The sequence below is a fragment of the Lactuca virosa genome, chromosome 4, assembly GCF_052849685.1.
Source record: "Lactuca virosa cultivar CGN04683 chromosome 4, Lactuca_virosa_CGN04683_v6, whole genome shotgun sequence".
NCBI lineage: Eukaryota > Viridiplantae > Streptophyta > Magnoliopsida > Asterales > Asteraceae > Lactuca > Lactuca virosa.
Genome location: NC_136429.1, coordinates 411,053,271 through 411,076,708, shown reverse-complemented (window position 1 = coordinate 411,076,708; position 23,438 = coordinate 411,053,271).

Sequence of the window (23,438 nt, the reverse complement as noted above, 5' to 3'; positions counted from 1 at the left end):
GTGGGCCAAGAAGGCGTGGTATTCCTTTTGGAGATACTTTTGGGCTTTGACGTAAGAGATGACTTGTAAATTTGAACTGGGTTTATCACCATAAATGAGAAGGGTTTCGCCATTTGGCAGATTTAGGCGAACGGCCCTTTCGTAACATAGAATGTCGGCACAATGAGAACTTAACCAATCCATACCCACAATTATGTCGAAACTTTTTATTGTGACTGGCATTAGGTCAATTTTGAATGAATGATTGTCTAAAGTGAGGGTACACCCTGAGTATATATCATCAGTGCGCTCTACTTTTCCATTTGCCATTTCTACGACGTATGAATCTTTTAATGACTGGGGATTTTGTTTAAGTAATTGTTTGTATTGATGGCTCACAAAACTCCTCTCCGCTCCACTATCAAATAGTACGCATGCATAAGAGTTATTGAGGAGAAACGTACCGGTAACCACTGTAGGATCCTTGACTGCTTCCCCATGTCCTATCGCCAGGACTCTCCCCACACCACCAGCATTTGGGGCTTGTGCTTTGGGGCAGTTTCTCCTGAAGTGTCCTGCTTCACCACATCCATAGCAGGTTTGGCTTGCCCCTGCATTGGCAAGTTGGTTGATCGTTCGTGCTGGCGCTTTACAGAAACGAGCGGTATGCCCCTTCCTGTCGCAGTTTTTGTAGTGCATTTCCCGACAAGCACCAGTGTGGTGGAAGTTGCACTTGTTGCACTTAGGGAGATTTCCAGCATATTGCTTCAGTGGTGCTGGGGTGGTAGTAGTAGTGGCAGCACGGACAGCCACAGTTTGTTGCTTCTTGGCGGGGTCCTGTGCCGGTTGCTTCTTTTTATTGTTCCAGAACTTCGTCTTGTTGTTCCCTCCTTTTGCTTGGTCAGTGGTGGTGATCACAGTACCACGGCTGGCCCTGTGATCGATAAGTTGTTGTGCCAATTCCTTGGCACTTTCAAAGGTAGCGGGTTTCGAGGCCAGTACACTATCTTGAATCTGGGATGATAGCCCCCAGAGGTATCGTTCCACCTTTTTCTCCTCTGGAGTGACCATTGTTGGACAGAGGAGTGCTAGGTCATTGAATCGGGCAGTGTAAGTTTCAAGATCTGTGCCTGACATTCTGAGGTTCCAGAGTTCTTCTTCGAGTTTTTGTATTTCACCCCTCGGGAAATACTCCTTTAGCATCAACGCTTTTAGGTCTTCCCAGCTTATGGAGTTAGCCACTGTTGGAGTAAGTGATTTAACTCGGCCATTCCACCAAGTGAGAGCCCTACCGGTGAAAGTGAATGCCGCGTACTTGACCTTGCTCGCTTCGGGACAAGCACAGATTTCGAAGACTGCTTCGGTCCTTTCGAACCATTGCATCAATGTGATGACGCCCCCGCTCCCATTGAAGGTATCGGGTTTGCCATTGGTGAAGTCCTTGGAGGTGCATTCCTTTGTGCGCCCCGAACTGTCACCCTGGTTAGAGGGTGTAGCACCAGATCCAGATCCACCATTGCCATTAGTGCCGATTTGCGACATAGCTGCCGCCACAGCTGCTGCTACTGCAGCCTGGAACATTACCGGATCAAATTGCGGAGGTGGCGGCGGAGGAGGTGGTGCTGCGCTGCTGGAAGGTCTTGGTCTTCTCCTTGGCGGCATAGTTCTGTCACAAGTTTTTAAAATGACAAGTCGGTAAGGACTTCAATATTAATACGAGTCGAGTGTCACTTGTTTTCTCTCATTTGTATTATATTCCGACTTTATTGCATTAGCAAGTAATTCATGGAGAAAGTTTATGCAATTAAACTTATGAATTGAATAGTGGTGACTCAAACGAAGTCATGTGTTCGGTTCAGTGTCTGACCCACTCCTAAGATTCACTCAATGTGCCCCAGTTATGTGTAATTAAAATTTTAATAAGCTGTTGATACTAATGAGTCTGCCCTAAGTCCACAACCAAACAAGCAACAGGTCCTAAGGCGGACTCACCATTTCTAGGTCGATTACTTCTTTAATTACACATAACGACGAGGTACACTTAAAAATCTTATAGTTATCAGTTGTAAATTGTTTGTAATACCACATAGTAAAATCTCATGTCAACATCCAATGAAGTAAAATGCATGCCAAGTTCATTGATAAACTTTTAGTACATATTGTTTTGGAGAAAATTTGACCTCATAAGGGTCTACATTACATCAATGTAAAAGATAGTTTCGACAGCACAAAATCCCCTTGAATAGTGTAATGACTTAATCGCAGGGTCAACCTACATACAAAAGAGTAGCACCAACGCATGCTCATAAACCTATACTACGAAGTTGGGTGAGTAGCAATGAATCCTACTCACGACGATCCTTCCCTGATGGAGCTTGGGATGATGTCGATGCGCCTTGCAGTTCTGCTAATCTCCGTTCGGTTACAACCATTCTCTCCTCAAGTGCCAAGTATCTTTCCCGATACTCCCTTGCTTCTGCTCGAGCAGCGAGAAGGTCCTGAATGAGTTGATCTCTGTAGTGGGAGTCTCGTTCTAGGTCTCTGGTGCGAGCAGTGGTAGACTCTATGATGGCACTTAGTTCCCGGACCTGATCGGTCGTCATTCTACCACGATCATCCATAATCGCTATGTGTTGAGTCATGACTGGGAGGGCTCTATCGGCTGGTCCTCCGTGGCTGAGGTCATAGAAACCCCGTTGACCTCCGTAAGGTGATCGTTGTCGTTGACGGCGACCCCATCCCTCAATTGTGGTCGCCCATCGAGGTACGGGTCCGAAGAAGTCGTATCGGTTGGCGGGAACTCTGGCTATATAGGAAGGATTGATGACCTCTGGTTCTTCTTCACTTTCGTCTTCATCCATTTCTGCCTCGATGTCTTCCTCTTCTTCTTCTTCTACCGGTTCCTCCTCGGGTTCCTCTTTGGGGTCCTCTCCGGGCTCCTCTTCGGGTTCCTCTTCGGGGTCCTCTTCGGGATCCTCTTCGATCAGTTCTTCGGGCTCTTCTTCGATCCAGCCGGTGTTTCCCTGATTGGGAAAGTATGGGTCTCCTGGTAAGTGGAATCTTGCCATGTCGTATGTGCGAGAATGGGGGCGTAAGAAGCATGTAACGGTTAATAATATTAATGTTGCGCTATAGCAACATACAGATACTCCTATAGTATTTTAAATGTTTAGATTTGGTTCTTAGAGCATTCTTTGTAGAGTGAAGTTAGGTTATTAGATTTGTTGCCCATTACGACTATCCCCCGGTATGTGTAAGTCACTTCTCGGACAGATATAGTTGATCAGGCTATATCCCTCCCAGACTTGATTCACATATACTAAAGCATACTCATAGGGTACAACTCCTCTTCTTTTACTTTATGTTCTCCTAGTTATGACACTACGCGAGTATGTAATGCATGTATGTATACTTTAAACGAGAAAACTATTTATTTTCTAAAAGTATATCCCATTAAAATGTTTTAAAATCAGAGACTTTTAGTCCCAAATGTGTTTATAGTTTGTATATCTTATGTGGTTTGATATACTTAATTCACTATAAACCGTGCTCTGATACCAATCTGTCACACCCCCAAACCAAGGATGGCGGAAACGTCCGGGGGTGGAGGACTTCATGTATAGTATCATAACAACATTTTGCAATAGTGATCAAAGTAAACACAACCAACATATATATAATTGAAAGAGTTACATCATTGTATGAATTACATGTTTCCAAACCAATTACAATATGTTGACAAAACGTGAAATGTTTAGCGCCTTAACGTCCCATCCTCAAAAGCACTTGGTTACCTGTTTAGTGATTTCCTGAGAATACAAGCTGGTTTGAAAAAGTGTCAACACAAAGGTTGGTGAGTCCATAAGTTTTTGAATGCAATTATCAAAACCTTTTTCTTGTAAAAGTAGTGTCCGTTCCAGAAAATCCAATATTTTCCTTAATGTGTAAATGTAGTCTTAAAACCCGAAGACCAGAATGTACAATTAATTTGTCATATTTATAGTAAAACAATGCAAGTTTAAATCGACATAAACTCGTTTGATTTCAATGAAATCCCCGTAAATTCTATGTTTGTTAATACTTTCTGTGAGTTATTATAACCATGCTATGACCTAGTTGGCCTGAAACGACGTTCTTCAGGCGTCGGAAATGTTATGATATTTGTCACCTCAGACCTGCCGGTCTAGCTGTTGCATGCAGCTCAGGTGTGGGTTTGTCAAACCCAATATAGATCTATATACAACTATCATGCTCTCCCTCCGGGAGACTCTGGTTACAATACAGGACTTATTGGTAAATGTGAAGCGAATGTCTCACAAAGTCATTAACGAATTTACGTGTAACGAAATGAAATTCCCTTTTGTATAAATGTACCCTTTTTGTATGAGTGTGTTATGTAAAGTATCATAAACTATACCTATTATAGTTTATCAAAACAAGGGTAGTAGTGATAATGTACGCAAACTATACTTAACATAGTTTATTCAAATGTTTGTATGTAATGGATGTACTTTGATTATAACAATTTGTTATCTTTTATATTCTACATATATATATATATATATATATATATATATATATATATATATATATATATATATATATCAAAATCCATTTATTAACTGATGCATGTCTACATACTAAGACAAAATGTCATTTATTTGCATTAACATATATTCACATAAAGATATACACCTTGCTCGACATGTTACAAGGTGAAATGAAATTGATAGCATTTTTCTGTTGTTAACATTTTCTGTTACTGTTCTTAGAAAATTCATAGAAAATTCATAACATGTCCAAATCCGAATCCGTAGATTCTGGGAGTTTGGAAAACGTGTCTAGTTTGCTAATAAATCTTCTCATGATTTTTAGTGGTCTCCGACATGTGTGAAAACGTCCATAATCACAGACTGGTCCGGATTGTTTCTTGAAATGATAGACAGTTTTGTAAAAATCACCATAAATTGTAGAAAACTCGTATGGAGATATGTAAGTAACAATTTTAAAGCTAAGAACTGTAACTACTTTCACCTAAAACAGTTTTGAAAACTAAAATGTTTAAGTTGACCAAAACAGTCCGTGAATGGAGCCCAACGTTTTTTATGAAAGCTGTTAGAAGCGTTTTAATTGTGTTCTTGGTGTTTTAACTTGTATTCCCCCCCCCCCCCCTTTAAAACTTAAGAAAACATGAAAATGTAGGGGTATGAACTCACCTTGTGTGATTTCAGTGGATGAGTGTTGGAGAAGGGAAGTGTTCAACTCAAGAACACTTGAAGAAGCCTTGAAGATTTCGAGAATCTAACACCAAAGGGATGGAATTTGTGTGAGCAACCCATGATTTGAGTAGAATGAAGTGTAATAATCACAAGGAGGATGAGTTATACTTACCAAGAGTGGAAGAAAACTTGATGATCAGCGTTGAAATCCCGAAATTGAGAGATAAAGTTGGAGAGAAAAGTTGTGTTTGATCTTTGGTGGAAATGAGTGAAGTGGGTGAAATGAAGAGAGAGAGAGTGGGAGTCTTTCAGTTCTTTGGACAAGATAATGGCTGAAAAATGATGAGAAAGTACCTTGACTTGACCAAGGTAGGGTGGGAGGAGTGGCTGGCCATAGAGTGGGTGAGGGGGGGGGGGTTGCTTGTGTCATAAAGTAAAGCAAGGTCAACACTCCACCTTAATTACTCCAACCACTAAATCTTGGATAAGATTTGCATTAAAAACGTGATTAATTAAGACATATGGGTCTTAATATGTTAAAATAAAGTTTTGGGTGGAAATCCCCCGTTAAAATAATTAAAGACGAGCTTAAAACTGAGTCGGGGTCGAAAACCGGGTAGAAAAGAGGAGAATCCGAAGTCTGGCGAGGGTTGGGTCATCAGCAGCCTAAATTCGGAGTGGCATTGGTCGCATGACTGCGGTCCGAGGAGAAGAGAGGTTGCGGATCCGAGCTGCTACCGCAGGCGGCTTTGTCCAAAGGAAGACCGAAAGCGAGGTGGCTCCGGGCTTGACGGCTGCGGCTCCAGGCTTCGGCTCGGTGACTGCGGCTGCTGGCTGCGGTCGGTGGCTGCGGCTGCTGGCTGCGGCTCGCTGGCTGCGGCTACTCAAGGAGTCTCCGGTCCAAGGAGGGTTTGGCCCCTATAGGGGGACTTCGGCCTTAAAAGGGGTTTCAGGTCTTTTGGGGTATTTTTCCCGTTCTAACCCCGTTTTAAGCGATTTTTGACCCGGTTAAGGGTCGGGATGACCCGAATGGTTTCAAAAAGTTACGGGAACTTTTGAGAGAGATTTGGGAGAGATTTCAAATAGAAGGAGATAGAGTGAAAACGATTGAGGGAGGTTTCGTTTGTGACCTTTTTGAGTGTCCGGCTTCGCAATGCAAGGTCCGTAAACCCCGTTAAGTCATGTTTTAGTGTCCTACACACTCCCGATGAGTGTGCAATAGTGTTTTATCTCTTTGGTTTATTGTTTAGCATTATCAAGGCTAAGAAAAATTAAACACACGAATTTTCCAAATGATGTTTTCTCATTAAAATAGCGAGTTGTTTAGTAATTACATAGAGTAAACCCTAACATACAAGGGTCAACTGAGTTGACCGGTTTGACTTGTTGACTTTTTTTGACTTTGAATTGACCGGAAATTGACGATTGTCACAGATTCGAAATCAAACCAACAACCACAATCAACAATCGCGAACCAAACTCAATCATTGACATTCAAAATCTTCGTTCTTTTTGAGTTTCATTCCAAAGCATCAATATCAAACATTCGATTTCAAAACCATCTTCCCTGTTAATGAACAGACCTTCAATTTCAAAGCCTTCAACCATCGATTTGTTAGTCTCTAGTCGTAACCAACAATCGATCATCAAACATCTCTCGATAACCATCGAAATCGATTTCTGTTCTTCCATCAGCCTTGAATCGATACAAACGAATGTAGTTTAAAATCGGTTTTGTTTTTGACATCATGACTAACTTGAATCCATTCGAAATCTCAAAATCAAACTTTCAATTTCCAGGAAACGAAATCAAATTCAACAATCGATGTCTATTTCGACTCCAAAGCGTCCAATTCCCAGTCGTTCTTTCATTAGGTCGAAACCAGTCGACATTAATCGACTTCAAATCACAATCACATTTTGATTCCAGTTGTTCTCGATTCATTCATCAAAATCAAAGATTTGTTTGTCGAGTTCTTAGCCAAAAGTTGATCCTCATTTGTATGAAATTGAAGAAATCATCGGTATGAAATTGTAAGGGTAAATTCCCAGTCGTTCTCGAAATATATTTTGTACTCTTCGAATGTTTTGTAATGTATTTTACTAGGGCGCTTTTATTCGAAGCTTTAGAGTCAATGCCTTAGTATATTTTTTGTACGCTTTCGGTTCCCTATAAATAGGGGTTATTTACTAGAGTTAGATAAGAGTTTTTACAGACCTGTCTATTTTCTCTGTAAACATTCGAAAGCGTAAATCAATCTGAAACAAGATCATATTTACATCTGGTGTTCAATCTTGCATTCATACTTGAATTCATACTCTGATTAATTCAATACTCGATTCCTTAGTTCATCAATTGGTATCAGAGCAGGAATCATATCTCTGATCTGATTTTCACGCTGTTCAAAAAAATTTTGAATCAACTTTTTGATTCAAAAGTTTCCGCACTTTTGAAAGTGAAATATTGTCTAGATCTTAGTCTGTGATTCGATTCTGCATTTGAATTGTTGAATCGAGTGTTATTCTCATCAATTCGATTGGATTCATCTAGTTTGTTTTCAAATTCTCAAATCTTTTCAAACTTCTCAAAATCATCTTCCGTACAACAATGGCAAGTTTCAATCTCAATTCGATGACCTCGTTTTCTCATCTGTTAGGTTCATCAACCAAAATTCCAATGCTAATTCCTGAATACTATGATCAGTGGGTTGATCGTATGCAGGATTATCTGAATGGTCTGGATGAAGAATTATGGTCATGTATCACTGGAAATGTCAATGTTCCAGTGAATGTTCAACCAATTGGATCATCTTCTACAAATTCTGGAGTTGATAATCAATCTGATCGTCTGAAGAAACTGGAAAAGAGGTGTATGAGGGAACTGCGAGGTGCTTTACCTCCCGTTGTGTACAATTACGTTAGAAGTTGTACAACTGCAAAGGAGGTATGGAACAATCTGAAAGATAAGTTTCAAGGAAGTGAGAAAACAAAAATCAATTCAGTCAAACAGTGTTTGGTTGAACTGAAAAATTTCAAACAAAAAGAAGGCGAAACAATTGAAGTTTACTATGATCGTCTGAACGAGTTAATCTATCGTTGCAATCGCTATGGAATTACCAGGACTTCAATGGAATTCAATCTCATCTTTGTAATGGGGCTTCGAAAAGAGTGGAGAAGTGTGAGTATGATGGTGAAGAATCAACAAAGTTTTGACACATCAACTCTCAATGATTTGTACAATCAGTTGAAAACACATGAAATTGAGGTAAATGAAATTGCTGAGGAATCGAAGCTGAATTTGGGAGGTCCATTAGCTCTTGTGTCAAAGATTTCGGAGAAAGAAGCTGAAAATGGTGATTATGAGGAAGAAGAAGGATTCATCATGAATTCGGATGATGAAGCAATAGCATTTTACTCGAATAATCGTGTTAAGAAATTTTTCAAAAAGTCGTTCAATTCGAAGACTAAGCTTGCTGAGGTGAAAGGAAGTTCTGTGAGTAAAAATGTTGTTGAGTAGAAAAAGAAAGTTGAGAAGCAAGATTCGAAGATAGCTGAAGGAAAGGGTGAGAAGAAGCTGAAAGGTGATGCTGGAATAGATTGTCATTATTAGAATGATGCGAATCATCTTGCAAATGACTGTATGCTTCGAAAGAAGGATGAGAGGAAGAATAAAGTCAAAGATGAGGCATACTATGCAGAGAGGCTTGAGGTGGTTCGTGCTAAAGCAAATAATTTGTCATTGGTTGCAAAGGGTGAGCATGAGGATGAAGATGGAACTTATCAAATCTGGTCATCTGGATCAGATGATGAAGAAATGCGAAATCCGACACATGGAGCGTTGTATGCGAAAATGCTGGAGGACTCAGATGATGAGGAATTCGAAGTGAGGGGACGATGCTTCGTATCCAAAGCGGCTGACAAATCTCCAATGACAACAAAGGTACGTAAAATTCTCGAATCTTTTAATATTCCTACTCATGCTTATGATTCTGAACTAATATCTTTTGATGAAACGGTTACTTATTTTGATTCAATTGTTGTGTCTGCTAGTAATGAGGCCAACAAATTGTCCATGGAGTTGTTAGAGACCAAAAAGAGATTAGGCTTGAAAATAAGCAAAATTGAATGTTTGGAATTACAAATTACAAACATTATGTGTGATAGAGATACTTTATCGAGTGATGTCAAACTTTTGCTAGCACAAAGAAACATTTACTGTAATTTTTGCGAAAAGACTTTATGGCAAATTAACTGATTTACATCATTCAAGTGACATAAGTAAAGAGCAACATAGAAAATTACTACCTTTTCTAGCATTCGAAAGAGCTAAGGTAGATAATATTTCGTATGATTGTGAGCAAATAATAGCTGATTTTGACAAAGTTCCTGATGATAGATATAAAAATGGAATTGTCAAAATTGATGAATGTCTTGATGCAAATGAATTAGTTAACATCGTGAATGGTACTTTGACTAAAACTGAACAAATTCAAATTTTGAAAAAGACTGAGAATTCAACATCTGATTCTGAATCTAATTTTGCTGATATTGAAGATAATTCTGACAATATTAGTGAAATTAGTGAACTTGAAGATGTTGATTGTTCTCAGTTGTCTATTATTAATGTTGCATCAACATCTAAAGGGAAAGAAAAAATTAAGGATTTGATGGTTGAAAATGAAACTGATATACCCTCAACTTCGAAAGTTAGTGATGTGAACTTCCTGGATATCAAAGACAGTCAAACTGATGATAGTGATGATGAAGATGAAGAGAAAATTTCGAAGGAAAAGAAATCTTCAAAGGAAGAAGAAAATCCACGAATAGTGGTTGATCAGGTGTATGGTGATACAAAAAAGTTCGAAAAAGTGATGAATGAAAAAAGTGAACACTATCTTGAAACGAATACAGTGGTTTATCCAAATTTCAAATGTACGGATGATGTCATTTTTCCAAATCAAGTTTTCGTAACTACTGGAAATGTTGAGAAAATCAAACCAGAATTAAAGAAGTTAGTTGAAGAGGATAATTCAAAAACAATTGATGAAGGCTTTTTTGCAAATCAAAGCACAGTTGAAAACAACTTAACAAAGAATTCGTATGTTTTCCAACGTCAAAAACCACAAAGAAAATGGGTTGAAAAATCAAAAATTGAAAAAGAGAATTCAAAACAAGTTGAAAAGGAATGTGAAAAAGTTGTCAAATTAAACTCCAAGGAATTCAAAGATCAAATTGACAAATTTTCGAAGGAAATCAACATTTCAAAAAGACAAGCAAGAAAGAAAATATTTTGGCAAAATGTTGAGTCTCAAAAGGTATCTGAATCACAATCACCCAAAAATGTTTTCAAAGCTAAAAATTCATCTTTTTCAACAAAACCTCAACATTTATCTCAATCAAATCATTCAAAGTTTGAAATGAATAATCAACCAAGGTTTTCGAAAGTTTCAGAAACTAATATTCCAAGAAAATTTTCAAATAACTCAAATCCAAATAAAAAATTCTTTCAACGTCAATATTTTAAATCAACAGTTGATAATTCATATGCTAAATCTTTTATAACAAATCCAAAAGTTGATTTTGTTTCTAAAAAGCCAAATTTTCCAAATCAAACGAAGAAAGAAACTATGAAAACTTCACGAGAAAAAGGAATAACGTCAAGGAAGAACATTGATCATTGGCTTGAAGGCAAAGGAAAGATGTATCAGTCAAATACATTTTCAAAGGAGCAAATTCACGAAGCATATGAAAAGTATATGAATAATTCATCAAATGGCAGTTCATCGTCTAAGGATTCGAACATTTCAGTCAAAGCTTGGAAACCAGTAATAAAAGCAAAGAATGTTCATTCACAAACTCAGAATTCGAAGGGTAATGTCAGTGAACATTCGAAACCATCAAAAACTTATGTTTTGGTTCCTTTAAATGAAGATGTAAACTTAATTGATAGTCTCAAAACAAAAGTTTGTGATTGGGTTAAAAGTTCTTCATTGCATTCGAAATGGAAATCTAATTTCCAAGGACCCAAAAAGCCTTGGGTACGTAAATTTTTCCATTGAATGTAGGTACTATGTGACGAGCAATATGATAACAAGTGGTACATCGATAGTGGTTGATCTCGTCACATGACTGGGAAGAAGGAGAATTTACGTGATTTTCGATGTCTGAAAAATGCTGGAGTAGTGAAGTTTGGGAACAATAAAAAATGTCAAGTCAAAGGATATGGGAAGATCACAAATGGACAATTCACAGTGAATCGTGTGGCGTATGTTGAAGGTCTTCAACATAAGTTGACAAGTGTTTCTTAACTTGTTGTGGGCACTGGCAATCAAGTTCTTTTTAACGAAGAAGGAAGTGTTATTTCGAATGTCAACACAAAAGAAGTGTTACTAAAACCCAAAAGGAAAGGTGACATGTTCACTTTGGATATCAATCCGATAGTAGGGAAACCTGCTATATGTCTTCTTTCGAAAGCAACAACAGACTTAAGTTGGTTATGGCATCGAAGACTTTCTCATCTCAATTTTCGAAACATCAATAAGCTTGTGGTACAAGATCTGGTAAGAGGTTTACCTGTACTTAAATTTGACAATGATTCTTTATGTGCAGCTTGTGAAGTTGGCAACCAACATAAACAAGGTCATCCAATTACAATAGATTCGAAAATTGTCGCACCTCTGGAGCTTTTACATATTGATTTGTGTGGTCCTTCGACTGTTTCAACTCTCAACAAGAAACAGTACATTTTAGTTATTGTTGATGATTTTTCCAGATTTACGTGGGTTTATTTTCTCAGGCTTCAATCCGAAGTTGCACAAATCATGATTGACTTTATCAAAAAGATGGAAACAACATTGAAGAAGATTGTTCGAAAAATTAAGAGTGATCATGGAACTAAATTTAAGAACAATGTTCTTGATTCATTTTTGTTGGACAAAGGAATTTCGCATAATTTTTCATCTCCATACACACCACAACAAAATGGTGTTGTTGAACGAAGAAATAGGTCTCTATGCGAAGCGGCAAGGACTATGTTGGCATATACGAATCTTCCATAATACCTTTGGGCTGAAGCCGTATCCACCGCATGTTTTACTCAAAACAGATCTTTCATTCATCTCCGTTTTAACATTACTCCATATGAAATTCTCAACAATCGAAAACCTAACGTCAAATTTTTTCATGTTTTCGGATGCAGATGTTTCATTATGAATCTCAAGGATAATCTTACGAAATTTCAAGTCAAAGCAGATGAAGGGATTTTCTTGGGATATTCGCATAATTCAGTCGCATATCGTGTGTTGAACAAAAGAACACGAAGTGTTGAAGAAACTTTTAATCTTACATTTGATGATTACTACATTAAACAAACAACATCACAGTTTGAAAATCATCCTATTCTGATAAAAACACAAGATGAATCTGAATCCTCACAAACATTAGATGTTGATTATGATTTAATTTTTGGAATTTCAGATCATGCTGTTAATGCTGAAATACATGCAAATGACAATCATATCTCTGAACTCACAAAGCTTACTGATGATTCAACATCAACTTCTCCAAAGAAAAGCAAAAGTATGCAAATCAATCCAGTGGAGGGGGAGCAATTGGATTCGAATACTCTAGTTGAGGAAGATCATTCTTTCGAGGGGGAGAATGGAAGAGTGAATGCTAATGTTGAGGGGGAGCATAATGTTGAGGGGGAGCATTTAGAAAACATTGAGAATAATGATGATTTAGATGATGTTTGTTCGATTGTAGGTTCAAAAAATGAAGATATATACGAAGATGCACCTTTGGAATTTGATCCAGCATATCCGCCAATGGAAAAGTGGACAAGAGATCATCCGAAGGATCAAGTAATTGGGAATCCACAAGAGGGAGTTTTAACAAGAGCTCAAATTCGCGCAAAGAATGAGGTATTGAATACTCATCAAGAATTTTGTATGTTCAATGTTTTTATATCTAAAATTGAACCAAAAACAGTTAAGATTGCAATGGAACACTCAGATTGGGTTGTTGCAATGCAATCTGAATTGTCTGAATTTGAACGAAACAAGGTTTGGAGATTAATTCCTAAACCTGAAAATGTTTCGATTGTCGGGTTAAAATGGATTTTCAAAAATAAAACCGACAAAGATGGAAATATTGTTCGAAACAAGGCAGACTTGTTGTTAAAGGTTATTCACAACAAGAAGGAATCGACTATGAAGAAACTTTTTCCCCTGTCGCAAGACTCGAGGCGGTTCGTATATTTCTGGCTTATGCAGCTCACAAAGATTTTGATGTTTATCAAATGGACGTGAAGTGTGCATTTCTAAATGGAGAGCTTGAAGAAACTGTTTACGTGGAACAGCCCCCAGGTTTTATTAACGAAGAATTTCCAAATCATGTTTATATTTTAGATAAGGCAGTTTATGGTTTGAAACAAGCACCACGAGCATGGTATGCAACTCTTACTTCATTTTTGAAACAATCTAAATTTAAACAAGGATCTGTTGATCCCACATTATTTCGAAAGAAAGTTGGGAATCATCTAATGCTTGTTCAAATTTATGTTGATGATATTATTTTTGGCTCAACTGACCCTGCTTTATCTAGAGAATTCGAAGATTTGATGAAAAGTAAGTTCGAAATGAGCATGATGGGAAAAATCAATAATTTTCTTGGTTTGAATATTCGTCAAAACAGAGAAGGGATTTTTATTAATCAGGAGAAATATACGAAGAATCTGCTTGAAAAGTTTGGATTGACGAATAGCACAAAGTTACGAGTTCCAATGGCAACTGGCATAAAGTTGACACCTTCGTTAGATAAACATGCAGTTGATCTAACTCCTTACAGGAGCATGATTGGTTCATTACATTATCTTACAACAAGTAAACCTGATATCATGTTTTCTGTATGTAATTGTGCTAGGTATCAGTCAAATCCATGAGAACCACATCTCACTGCTGTGAAGAATATATTTCGTTATCTTAAAGGAACAATTTCGTTAGGATTGTGGTATCCTTCGAACACTGGGTTCTTTGTACAAGCATATTCGGATGCAGACCTGGGTGGTTGCAATCTTGATCGAAAGAGCACAAGTGGTGGATGTCAATTTCTTGATGGCAAATTGGTGAGCTGGCAGTCGAAAAAGCAAACATGTGTATCAATTTCAACAGCTGAAGCAGAATATGTGGCTGCTGCTGCTTGCACTTCACAAATAATATGGATCCAAAGTCAATTGCGTGATTATGCAATAAATATGAAAAAGATTCCATTATATTGTGATTCTCAAAGTGCAATAAGAATTTTTCATAATCCTGTGCAGCATTCGAAGACTAAACATATAGCACTTCGTTATCATTTCATCAAGGATCACGTGGAGGACGGGAATATTGAAGTACATTTCGTGAAAACAACTGATCAGTTAGCTGATATTTTCACGAAACCTTTAGATGAAAAATCTCTTGTGAGAATTAAAGAGGGACTTGGAATGATTGATGGAAATTTTGTTCCATGCGAAAAAGAAGAATGATGCATGATAAGGACTAATTCAGAGGCGCTGAATGAAAGACAAAGCAATATCCGTCAGCATTCAGAGGTTACTGTTCATAGTCAACGCTTCGACCCCTTCGAATTCGTAAATTTGTCACTTATTTTAAGGATTGATTAAGAGGTTACTATTCATAGTCAACGCTTCGACCCCTTCGAATTCGTACATTTGTCACTTATAAGGGGATGATAAAATTTCGCATTTTTGCAACAAGTACTGTTTTATTTTCGAAAATTCAAAAATCCAAAAAGATTTTCGTTTGTTTTGTCATTTAATTTTCGAAAATTCAAAAATCCAAAAAGATTTTCGTTTGTTTTGTCATTTATTTTCGACAATTCAAAAATACAAAAAGATTTTCGTTTGTTTTGTCATTTATTTTCGAAAATTCAAAAATACAAAAAGATTTTCGTTTCTTCTGTCTTTATTTTCGAAAACTCAAAACAACAAAAATATTTTGATTCTTATTTTTTTTAGTATATTGTTGCCGATAATCTTGAAGACACAGAGTGACTTATGCTTGCAGTTCTAGGGTCAGGTACATTTTTCGTATGAATGGATAAATTTTGTCATCATTTGAACTAGTTCAATTGTCCCTAGAAGCATGCTGCTGCATGTTGTCCAAAGCCTCCAATGACTCAATGTGTGTGTACGAAAGCCTTAATGAAATGTTTCATACGAAAATTTCTTCCCAATCAGGCTTATATTCACATTAGTCTCTGAGCTACCTGACTCTTCTCAAAATGAGTTAAGAGTTTACTGTTTGGTCCTAACATAACAGAGGTACTTTTCGTGTCTTACACCAATCTTTTTCATCCATAAAGTTCTTAGACGAACACACACGAAGACATATGTCCGAGAGGTCTCTGATCAAACCCATCGAGACTTAGACATATCAAAAATCTGTGTTTATGATCTGACATCATGAGACCGTGATGAAAGTGAAACTCAATTTTCATTACCTTTTTAAGGAATTGACGGGGAACTAAGTTCCAGATTTTCATGAAACTTTTGTTTCTGTATCAAAATTCGAAACTCCAAATCATATTCATTTTGAATGAGTGGTCTTGATCAAACATTCGAAATTCAAGATGTTTGTTACCCAACAAGATCCAGCACACAAATTTTTTTCTTGAATATGATTTCCGTGTGAGTTTCATTCGAATGTCCTTGTCATTTCAAAATTTATCAAAGCCAACTTGTCACTGACTACACTGGTCAAACAAGCAATTTCTGTTACAATTTCTCACCTTATGTTTAGGATGACATGTAACGAAATTTTTGAACTACTCACGCAACATTATAAAAGAAGCCCTTCGATACTTGTCAACAAGTATTCGATTGTAATTCACGGGAACCCACACAAGCTATTGATCATTTCTCTTAATGATTAATGAAGTAATCTTTGCCCGGGATTTTATCTGCTTTTGTGTCAATGGTTTGACATCACAATATCCCATATTTTTCTTATTTTTGTTTCTCGTCTATATTCTTTGGAACACTGCACTCACTAAATCCTTGAGGCTCTGAGTAATACCAACTCAGGCTGATGATTTCAAACTTTTGGCGTATGACTTCACTTTTCATCCCAAAAGTGAAAGAGCCTTGCTTCCATTTGAAGGGTTCTGACGGTTACAATACTCTTGGGGATAACAAGACAGGCTGTTTATAAATGACGTATGGTATTCTGTCCGGTTTTCAAGGTGATGTGACAGCTACTTTTTGACGCATGGCTACTTTTCCATAGTAATGGTCCGACTTTCAAGGTGCCACGTCGGATATCATTAAATACACATCCCGCTTCAAATTCAAACTTCAGGGTTACATATAAAAGGGGATTCAAGGGTTCATTGTCAGTTTACGCGATCAAAAAGCAAATTTCACAAATTCTCTGTTCATTATTATCTTCAAACCCTAACAATGGCGACTTCTGCTCATGTTGATTCTCATACCACTGAAGATGCCTCTTCATTACCAATAATGAAGATTCAAGCAACAAACTATTACTTGGAGGGTGAAGTTTCTCAGTGCCCGGAAGAATTGAAGATGCTAATAGTTGCCTTGAAGAACTCTGTTTTGGCTAAGGCGATGTTCAATTCTTTCTCTGTTCCATTGTCCTGGCTTTCTCAAGCAGGATCAACTGCGACTTACAACAAAGCATCTGATACGATTACTTTTCATCTGGTGAACGATAAAAAGGTCAGGCTATCCAAGAAACTCTTCTGCCAAATTCTTGATATTCCGAATTCGCCTCCATATGTTTCATTTACTTTTCCACAAATCGTTCACATGTTTAATGAAATGGGATATCAGCCACCATTGTCCAAGATTAGTGATTTTAAGAAGTCTGGTCTTCCACGCCTATGGAATTTCTTATTTGGTATTTTTCTACGATGTTTGACTGGGAGATATGCTGGTCTTGATAAAGGAAGAATGGAGGTTTATGCCATGGTTGCTGGCATTTATTATGATCTTCAAGTGGATTATTCTACACAGTTGTGGAAGGAATTTCAAAAAGGTGTAGAACACACGAATGCTATTCATGGTATTTCGTGTGCAAGATACTGGAGTTTGATTTTGCAATACTTTTACAATAAGGAAGGGATTTTGGTACCCAATGATGAAGACAAAGCAGTTTTTCAATCATACCACTATCTGAAGGATGTCACAGATAATGCTGAAGCTTTTCCATCAGTTGTTCGTATTCCAGATGCTATGCTTAAAAGAGTTGATCCTTCGAAATCTGTCTTGGAGGCATATTTGAAGACTAATGATTCTTCAATCGAAACTGGCATACTCTTGGATAGAGATGATATGAAATCCAAGAAGACGAAGAAGAATGAAACTGAGTCAAAATCTTCAAAATCTCCAAAGAAGAAGCCTGAAACCGTTGAAGTATCTGTTGCTGAGACTCAAGTGATTGAGCCCATTCTTGAAGAATCACAAGAGAATGTAATCATTCCTTCGAGGACTGGAATGTTTCGAAGAATCAAAATGAAGTCCACTCACAAAAGCAAGTCTCCTACACACAAAGTGGTTCGAAAACCTCAAATCACTCATCAAGGTGTGTTAATTCGAGAAGTGCCAGCACCTATTTCTCCGGTGTCCAAGAAACGAAGGGCTGAGGATATGGCCAAATGTTTGTCAAAGAAGAAGAAGAAGAACACTCGAAAACTCGTGATTTCTACTGAGTCAACAGAAGATGATGATGAAAGAATTCCAGAAACCCCAGAGTTCACTCATCTCACAGAAAGTTCCACTCCTGAGAAGACAGTTGTCATACCACCCGAAGATTCGATTGCCAAATCAGTTTCTGAGGCGGTTCGAACTTCAGGCATCCCTGCACACGTATCTGATACGGATGCAAATGTCGATATGGGTGAAGGAGGTTCGAAAAATGAAGCTCAAGGTCACGTTACTTCTGCTCCTTTTGAAAGTATTGTTTCTTTACCATTATCCACTACTCCTATTACTTCAACCACAGATTCCCCAACATTCGAACACATTCTTGATCAACCCTTTACTTCTATTTTTTCTTCACAATCTACTGAGCTACCCAAACCAACTTCACCTGTTCAAGAAACCGTGTTTATGGAGACAGAGACTGATAATGAGGGGTTTGGTGGTATGTTTGATGAAGTGGAATTTCATGAAGAAGAAGAACAGTTTCCCGATCATATGTTGATGACCATGAAGCAGTTCAAAATTCTGAATCAGAAATTGAATTCAATAATTCAATCTCAAGCAGATCTAGGGGTGGTTCATCTGTTTCTAGTTTGGAGGTTGATTCACCGTTGAAAATGCTCGAAGCCAGAGTGGTTAGCAAAGTATATGGAATGATTACTGACTCTGAGTCTCGAATTCTGGAGAAGGTTGATTATAATGATCAAAATAAAAAACTTCAGATCAAATCTCAAAATTCAATGTTTACTAGTGATGTGAAAAATTTGAAGAATGTCGCAAAGGAAAGGCATGTTCTTTTTGTGCAAGAAGTGAAGAAGGTCAGGGAGGATGTAAATTTGCAGAATCACGAACTTCGTGAAGATATGCAAAAAGAAATTGTCACTGTTCAACAAGATTATGCATCCTTAAATCAAAAGGTTGATATCATTTGTGATGCAGTCACACGATTTGTTAAATTGTATGAAAGTTTGAGTCCTCAAATAACTCAACTTTCAACATCCGAAAGTGCAAGCTTTGAGGAAGTGCTTAAGTTGCTTAAGGAGTTAAAAGAGATTTATAATAGGCCGGTTTCTTCTCCATTGATTACTCCTGAATTTTTATCCCAGAAGTTTATCCAATTCGAAGCCATTCTCAATAAGCAACTTGCTCCTCTCTTTCGCATATCAAGCCTTCTTCCAACAACAAATGCCCCGCCTGTTTTCACAGGGGTGTAAGGGGGAGAAAGAAAAACTACTGAGTCGAAGGCTAGTGGCGAGGCTGCGAAAGTTGTGGGAAAAGTTTTTTCTTCAAAAATCCCAACAACAAAACCAGTAATAGTTTCTGCTGAACTGGTTACTTCTACTGTTGTAACAACAATGCCAATTGCAAGACCAGTTTCGAAAGGAATTGTTATTGGTAAATCTTAAAAAACTGGTGGGAGTGGTTCGAATCCAAAAGAGACAATTGTCAATCCAGCCTTGAAAGATAAAGGGAAATCAATTGTAGTGGAAAAGTCGAAAGAGGAAAAGAAGGCTAAAGCAGAAGTTGAACTTGAAAAACTGAGGATTATTCAAAGCATTATGACTCAGCATGCTAGTGATCCGAAGGGAATGGATAAAGGTGATCCAACTAAACACTATAATTACGAAACAATTGAGGCCAAGGTTGCTTTTAATCACATGTATACATTCGAGAAGAAACCGAAGCAGAGTTATTTGGTCACGAATACTAATGCAAGCCAGCTGGATTTTCCCATAAACGAAATGATGTTTATCATGCCTCAGTTCAAAGCAGAAGGGAATTTTAAAAATAAGGATGAAGGTACACACATGAAAATTCGTTTTCATGTTGTTCTTGGAAAAGCCCCTGAGGAAGTTTGGTCTTTAATAAAAATCAAGAAGGTCATAAGTATGAAAAAGGATCTGATTTTCGAAAACACAGTCCAGAATGTTAAGTATGTGGTTGCCAGGGCAAATGGAAATATTTGCGAATTCACTGTTGCTGATTTTCCATTGATGAACTTGTATGATCTTATACAAGTTGCATTACTTCTAAAAGACAAATCATTTTCATTCCTTCAAAACACTGAACCAGATGAATTCAAGCTTGGAGTTGCTCACATCAAGATTTTTATTGAAAACTATTATGAGTGCTTGGCACTAACAGATGTGGAATTAGCTACTGCCAAAGGAATGGAAATAAAAGCACCGATGGCTCCTACGAAGACTCAGGCGGAATTGAATAAATATGCTGATGGTGAAATTTGCCTGAAGCCTTTTGGAATGGTCTTTGCAGGAAAAGACAAAGCTGGAAAAGCTAAACGGTTCTTATTCCAAGCAAGTGAAGTAGAGAGATATTCAACATCTCAATATACGAACTTGATTGTTCGTATGAATCATTGCAAGAAGAACAATGAAGGAGACAAGAAAGAGCTGAAGAAGATTATCTCCTGGTACACGGAGATTCGAAGAGTGTTACTGTATTCCATCACACTTCTTACGAATTGAAGACTTCGATTATGATTACAAAGGGGGAGATTGTAAGGGTCGAATTGTTGTAATTAGTCGAAATATATTTTGTACTCTTCGAATGTTTTGTAATGTATTTTACTAGGGCGCTTTTATTCGAAGCTTTAGAGTCAATGCCTTAGTATATTTTTTGTACACTTTCGGTTCCCTATAAATAGGGGTTATTTACTAGAGTTAGATAAGAGTTTTTACAGACCTGTCTATTTTCTCTGTAAATATTCGAAAGCGTAAATCAAGCTGAAACAAGATCATATTTACATCTGGTGTTCAATCTTGCATTCATACTTGAATTCATACTCTGATTAATTCAATACTCGATTCATTAGTTCATCAGAAGGCCAGTGGGGCGTACCAGTCAGACCGAAGGCTCGGAGAACGGTCCAGACAAGCTGAAGGCCCGGAGAGGCGGTCCATACACACTGAAGGTTCTGAGGGTGGTTCAGATAGGCTGAAGGCCTGGTGAGGCGGTCCAGTAATGCTGAAGACTCTGTATATGTTTGTAGATCTATGTTCGGGTATTGAGTAGACTGTTATGCTATAACAATCAATAGGTCTGTTCCAAGTATTGAACATGCTGTTTGGAGTAGACTGTGGACTCCGGTGTGTTTTGGTTGAACCGAAGTTGATATTAGAGATCGGATGGAGGGCAGAGGATTTTGGTGGTCTCATCAGTTCGGAGTGTCTCTAGGATTAATCTTCATGGATCGGGTAATACTCCTGTTGGGGACTGAGAGTGGATCCGAATGAGTATCCGTTAGTTTTGGGAAGATTTGAGATTAGAACGTTCCGTCATTCAGGCTCTGGGAATCGGGTTAGATCTTTTCTTGAGCATTTATGGCATTGGGATGGTGTTGAGGCGGTCCTGCGCTATGCAGAAGGCTAAGATACATGGTATGGACCGACGGTGAGTCGCAGGCACATAGGTTCCAGGGAGAGCGGTAGGATTGAGGCAGTAGGCCAAGATAACCGGTGCAGGTCGGCGGTAAGTCGTAGGCACAGGGGTTCAGTAGAGAAGCGGGATGTGGGACAGTAGGTTAGCGGACCAGGGCGGTCTGGATAGACTGAAGGCCTGGTAAGGCGGCCCAGTCAGAACAAACGCCCGGCGAGCGGACCGAGGAGGCTGCAGGCCCTGAAGGGCGGTCCAGTCATACCAAAGGCTCGGTGTACGATAGTTTTTGTAATCTATGAAGGCACTGAATTGCCGCAGCAACAGGTAATCTGCGGTCCTGTTTTGGTGAGAACCTCGAATTATCAGGATTGGGTGTAAGTGGTATGGAAGTAACAACTGATCAGTAGAGTTGTCTGTCAGGAAGTCAGACCGATTTCGGGATTCCAGGATTCAGGATGCTGGAGCGCGTTCGAATGAATGTTCTGTAAAGGTTCAGGGGAGTTGTACTCGGTTGTGACAAACCAGAGGATTGTGGAGGAGACGCATGGATAGATCCTTGGATCTCCAGATATGAGTAGACCCGAGTTATGTTCATGGAGGTATTCCAATCTAGGGTATTACATTTTGAGGATGACTGAACCTTACGATTGACTGGACTTAATATGTTTGGTATTCAAACCCGAGGGTTGATTGGGCCAAACATGTGAGGGATACAAGGGTATTCCACCCTAGGGACGATTGGACCGTCGTAGGCTTGCCTGGTATCCCAGCCCGAGGCTGATTGGGCCAGGCATAGTGTTCGTATATATTAATGGACTGATTATGTATGATATTTTGAGAGATGAAGGATCCATTATCCTATCAGCTTAGAGGGTTCGTTTCAGGAAGAGGAAAGTTGGGTTTAAGATACGTTGGATCATCAGGATTTGTCAAGTTGGAAAAGTGGCACGCATGATGGACCTCTTAAAAGGTTCGGTTGGGATTCACATCACCTTTCCCGATTCTCACTTGTGAAAGTGCGTCATGGATCAGGAGGCGGTAGTATCGTTGGATGACATTCAGGTCGGTGAGCGCCTGGATTATGTGGAGAGGCCTGTGGCCATTCTGGAGAGAGGGGTGAACGTTCTACGGGACAATGAGGTACCTTTGGTAAGGGTACAGTGGGAGCACCATAGAGGGTCCAAGTGGGCGTGGGATCCGGAGGCAGAGATGCGGGAGCACTACCCAAGGATGTTCACCGCAGCAGACTTCGAGGACGAACTCTAGTTCAAGTGGGGGAGAATTGTAACACCCAAATTTCCCGAGTATCAATTTATGGTTAAATTGTCATGATTTCGAGGTCTACTCGACGAGTTGGTAGCCTGACTCGCCGAGTAGCAGCGGGTTTGGGCCACGTGTTTAAGTGACTAACTCGCCGAGTCGGAAGAGTGACTCGACGAGTTGGAGCTGGAGGGTGAAACCCTAATTTCAGAGGTTTGGCACCCTATTTAAGGGATCATTAGCCTCCCTTAGTCCCTTTGTAGCCTCTTGAGAGTCCAGAAACCCTAGATCTTCATTCTCTCTCCATACTTGAGTGTTTAAGCTTGAAAGGTAGATCTTGGTGAGGAAAAGCTTGAAGATCAAGAAGCTTTGAGCAAGGACAGTTGGGGATCTGAAGTCCACCTCAGTTTAGCACCATTTGAAGGTATCAAGTCGTTACCTTGACCTTCTTTCCTTTTAGATCTCTTTTGGGTTGAAGATTAGGGCTTTTCATCATGTTATCAAGTTATTCTTGGGTATGAGCTAAGATCTGAAGTTGCAACTTCAGATCTGAACTCTCCTTGGTCTTTAGGTCCATAAAGCTTACAGCTTTAGCAAGTATGAACCCTTCCTTTTGAGTTAAACTCCATTTCAAGCTTGGATTTGGCATTATGAGTCATTAGAGCCTTGCATGCACTTAAAGTTTGCAACTTTACGTGATAAACATGCCTTGGGAGCCTAGATCTACTGTTTGGAGCTTTGAAGCAGCTTAAAATCGTCTGTATGAATGAAGGACTGAAGGGACTCGGCGAGTGTCATGAACGACTCGGCGAGTCCGATGAAGATTGTCGTAGACTCGGCGAGTTGTATGAGCGACTCGG